Source organism: Magnolia sinica, chromosome 12 (genome assembly GCF_029962835.1).
Source record: "Magnolia sinica isolate HGM2019 chromosome 12, MsV1, whole genome shotgun sequence".
Lineage (NCBI taxonomy): Eukaryota > Viridiplantae > Streptophyta > Magnoliopsida > Magnoliales > Magnoliaceae > Magnolia > Magnolia sinica.
The window spans coordinates 18,761,576-18,765,775 of record NC_080584.1 but is presented as its reverse complement, the minus strand read 5'-3'; the positions used below and the strand labels follow the sequence as shown (position 1 = coordinate 18,765,775).

General features: G+C 38.2%; 1 long non-coding RNA gene across 1 annotated transcript; it reads right to left on the bottom strand.

Moving 5' to 3' along the window:
* Positions 1-448: 448 nt before the first annotated feature.
* LOC131220389 (uncharacterized) lies at positions 449-2,020 on the bottom strand. The gene is made up of 2 exons (XR_009158549.1): positions 1,905-2,020; positions 449-1,009 (listed from the first exon to the last, which is right to left on the bottom strand). It is a non-coding gene; the product is annotated as an uncharacterized LOC131220389 (long non-coding RNA).
* Between the last annotated feature and the right edge of the window lie 2,180 nt (positions 2,021-4,200).

The following is a 4,200-nucleotide window of genomic DNA, read 5'->3' as shown; positions in this document are numbered from 1 at the left end:
TGCAACATGGACAAGTCTCATATTTTTCAAGTGCAACCTGTGGTATAAACTTTCTTAACACTCTTAAGATGATAAAGCTTCAACCGTATTAAGTTTTGCATGCTGGTTCAAGATTCTTGTTACACTTGGGATGCAGTCCAAGGACGACAGATTTAATTTCAAGCCCCCATCATGCATCGACTCAAATAAATAAGTTATATTTTCTTACTTTATTTTATTATTTAACTTTTTATTTTTTCAAATATTATCTACTGTTTTCAGCACATTATTTCTAACACATTATTTCCAACAATCATTACTCTACCACCGGCTTTTGCACATTTATTGGTAGAAATCTTGTTTTCGAAAAAAAAGAAGCAATTAGTCGTTGCTCTCTCTTGCGCTAAGACTAGGTCGTAATGATTTCCTGACCACATTTTTTCTTATACAGGTGCAGCCCACCTGATGAATCTGAACAGATTTTTTAACAGTGTATGTTCGCAGCAAGCCCCATCTGATAAATGGATAGGATACAGGACACATGTGCCAAAAGTACTGGGGCTGCTAAAGTTATAGACCATTTATTCATATTATATAACTCCTAATAGGAAGTCTTGAAACTACATAAAATATATGGGGCACGGCTGGATGCTCAACTAAACTGAATTGCAATTCATTCAATCCATTGCAGTCGAAATCACCAAAGTGGAGTGGGTCCGTTTTACTTCATAATTATAAGATGGAATTGAAACCATAGTAATCACTACCCACATTAGACTTTGGCATTTTCTTCTATTGTGAATTGAATGAATTGCAATTCAGTTTGATTGAGTATCCAAACATGCACGCCTGCAGCAACTTCACCAAGGTTTAAAGCAGTAGTAGCTATGTAGTGCAAATCCTGAGTAACTCCCACCCTTAAAACCTTCATTCAGGCACACTTGATGACACCTTAAGTTGATCAAGCAGATACTTGCAAATCGAGTGCTCCGTAATCGGCACATCTTGGCATCAACGGACCATGTTTCATCTGAAAGGCATGGACACAAGCATTTGATTAGCCTTTTTTTTTTAAATTATATGGTTTGGGAAGATTATAGAAAGTTCACAGGCCTAAAATTAAAGCCTATTTATAATGTGCCTGGCTTGTTCTTTGTCTAAGTATCCATCAGGTGGGCCCAAGACCAGACTAGCCCATTTGGGGTTTCAAACATGTGGCACACCAAATGAACAGCCTGTATCTTGAAGTGGACTTGCATTCGGGCTGTGCGTAATCACGGGCCAGTCGTAGGCCTGTTTCGGCACGAATCTATTTTGGTTTTCAGTTCATATAAGTGGACCCACGGTTCCGTTATTGGAATTGGGCTGAGTGGAGGTCAGGGCAAGCCTCGCCCATTTAAATAATGACCTCAAATTTCGGCCCATGGTTGGTCACGTCCAAGCCCGGACCACAGAGGATGTAAATGGTCCTGGATTCACGTTCAAGTCGGAAATCCAATAGAAAAATGTTGTAAAATCTAAGCCTTTGGCTGGTCATTTCAAATTTCAGGTCCATGCCACCAGAACGTGGGCTTAGAAATGAAACCCGATGGGTGGATGTTTGGAACTGGCCCAGTTCTCATCTGGCCTGCTATCCAAGCACCCATGGGAGCCCGAACCATGCCCATATTGTTTCCCTTTAGGTTAAGCCCAATAAAGCGCAACAGGTCCCGGCCCACACTGCAGCTATCCCATCCTGACCCATATGCAAACCCACTTTTGGGCAGCTATACTCAAATAGGAGGATTCAATAACCCTCCCATTACTAATACCATTGAAAGCCAAACGGAAGAAGTTGGCCAGGCCATGGCCCATTTTTATCTTCTATATATATGTGTGTGTGTGTAGAGAGAGAGAGAGAGAGAGAGAGAGAGAGAGAGTCTTACTTGATAAAACCAACAACAAGAGCAAGAAGTAGGCCACACCCCTCCAACTAGTCTCCATTCTCCCTCACAAAGGTTTTTGCTTATGGCTATTTGTACCATTACTTGTACAAATATTTATAGCACTGTTGAGAGAGAGAGAGAGAGAGAGAGAGAGAGAGAGAGAGAGAGAGAGTTTTGAGGCCTGGACTCTGAGAGAGAGAGAGTTTTGAGGCCTGGACTCTTTGTTAGTTTTGCACCATTTAAAAAATGGGGTCTTGAGTCCCCCCTCCGTGTGTTAATGATGTACAAGTATCCATACCATCCAAATTGTGGGTCCTATTGTAGATCAAGCATAAATCCAAAATTGCACTGATCAAGAAGTTCTAACTATCGAATTAATGGCTATGAAATGGATGATGAGAAGAGTAGCTCAAATTTGAAATGAAAAAAGAAAAAAAAGACAGAAACAGATACTTAATATTATCACATATAGCAGTGCAATTTTCAGTTGTGCTCCATTCATGGTTGGGTCTGCAATTTCAAAGGTCTGGATTGCCGTGTAAACAATTGAAGAGCCACCACCGTTTTTTAAATGATGGAAAACTAAGGCAAAGTATAACCTTAATTATTATGATTTTTGTTTGGACAGTTATTATAATTTTTGTTTGTATTGATGGAGTAGGTAACTCACGATAGCAAATGGCCCAGTCTTATTTCTATATCAAGACAAGCATGTTATAAATGAAACTCAATCCAAGCACTGACACGTCAGGTGTCTTTTATGCCTGAGGATAAGGAAGCAATCCGCATTTAATTGGAACAGTACTGCCAAAGATTGCAAGGTTAGGATGTTCCATTGTAGAAAATTTTTGGTATACATGGTTTCTTTACCGGGACCACTATTGATCAATGGTTGGTGTTTACCTCCATTTTCGGCATCCCCACATAAAACAATGAAAGGTTGCCACGTGTTGACACTACAAGACTAATACAGGTAGAAATCATACTCTTGCATAAGAGTATTTTTGTTTAATCTTCCTTCAACATTAGGGATTTTGTTATCAATACGGAGGCACAAACCTTATATGCCCATCGCTAGGAATTATGAGTCACCTGAAAGAGTATGTCATCTTCAGAAAATCTTTATACAGGTGTTGCCCACCTGATAGGAGGCCCGAATAGTGGTTGAAGACTGAATGGCTTGGAAGCTGTGGCTGTCTATCCTGCTTTCATGGGTTTTGGTGCAGCTGAGGTAGTATTCAGTGTGACCCAGTTTTGTGGTTGTATTAGGTTTTTGTTGTGTTTCAGATTTTTTCTTTGTAATTTTTGTTTTGTACTGTTATTGGAAGTACAAGATAGGTGAGGCTCATTTTCTTTTATTGCACTCTTGTATAACTATTTTTCCATTTAAAAAACGTTGGTGGAAAAAAAAGAAGAAGAAGAAGAAGAAAAGATATCCCCTCATACTTGGTTTGAGAGCTTAATAATATTGATATTCAAATTTACTTAGCCATGCATTTTTGACCATTTATGTTTGTCAAATGGCATAGTAGTTATATTATTATTACGTCTGGTATGTTAATGATATCCTTAGTATTGGCAATAATGATGTTAATATTAAGCTCATTAATAATAAGATGCATGAGATTGAGTTTACTAAGTAAGATACGTATCAAATCTGATTGACTGAATTATTCTTTTCAGTATCCGGATCCGATTTCTTTAGAGCCCATTATCGTCTCTTTCCGTATATTGTACCATTGATGCATGATTTTATAAAAAGTTGTAATATGCTCCTACAGAATACATGAAGGAAAAGAAAACATTCAATTTTGAATTAACTTTATTTTATGGTACCTTCTTCATCCATTACACTTTATGAGATCTTGCTATGGCCATGTTGAATTCTTCTAACACTCTCTCCTTTGTTATCTCTTGTTAGTGCATTGATATGTGTAAACTTTGTTTATCAATCATATGAGTTTGTGTGTCATGTAGTTGCTTGAGCCTTTGGAAACTGAAGACCGAAAACATAAGAGGATGTGAAACATTAAGGAGCAAAGAATGGGTATATGAGGTGCCTTGGTGACCTAAACCTTGACCTGAAATAACCTTGAACATCTAGATGATTCTAACCTTAATAGGTAAATCTTGTTGATAATCCCTTAGCATTAGAACCTCAATTCGAACATGATAAGTAAAGCTAGCTACAAAAGGTGCGGAACTGTTGTAAAATCATATATCCAAAATAACAGTTTTCGAGTGGTCATCGATCTCATTGATAGGTTATCGATGGGACTCGATGGAATCAAATGAC